The following is a 255-nucleotide window of genomic DNA, read 5'->3' as shown; positions in this document are numbered from 1 at the left end:
ATCTTGTTATGATGATTGATTATGCGTCTGCATGATGGTGAGTTAAAGGTTGATTTTCCTTTTTGATTTTTTGAACAATTGTATTCTAGAAAAACAATAGCCCTCGTCAATACTAAATCCTAAATTTGCTCCCCAGTCAAGAAATTTCATTTTGCTGGTTTTAGGATGTCATTGCGACTGGAGGGCTGGACACAAATGCTGTTCTTTTTGGTCGATCATCTGGGGAGATTTTATCTACACTGAGTGGTCATTCAA

General features: G+C 36.9%; 1 protein-coding gene across 1 annotated transcript in view; it reads left to right on the top strand.

The window, feature by feature from the left end:
* The window catches only part of LOC111475308 (pre-mRNA-processing factor 19 homolog 2-like), a gene marked incomplete at its 3' end in the record, with an annotated part of 2916 nt that overhangs the window by 2523 nt on the left and 138 nt on the right, over nt 1–255 (top strand). The window lies entirely within an intron of this gene.

This window comes from Cucurbita maxima, unplaced genomic scaffold, assembly GCF_002738345.1.
Source record: "Cucurbita maxima cultivar Rimu unplaced genomic scaffold, Cmax_1.0 Cma_Scf01200, whole genome shotgun sequence".
In the NCBI taxonomy this organism is placed as follows: Eukaryota; Viridiplantae; Streptophyta; class Magnoliopsida; order Cucurbitales; family Cucurbitaceae; genus Cucurbita; species Cucurbita maxima.
This window is presented reverse-complemented; position numbering and strand designations above follow the sequence as displayed.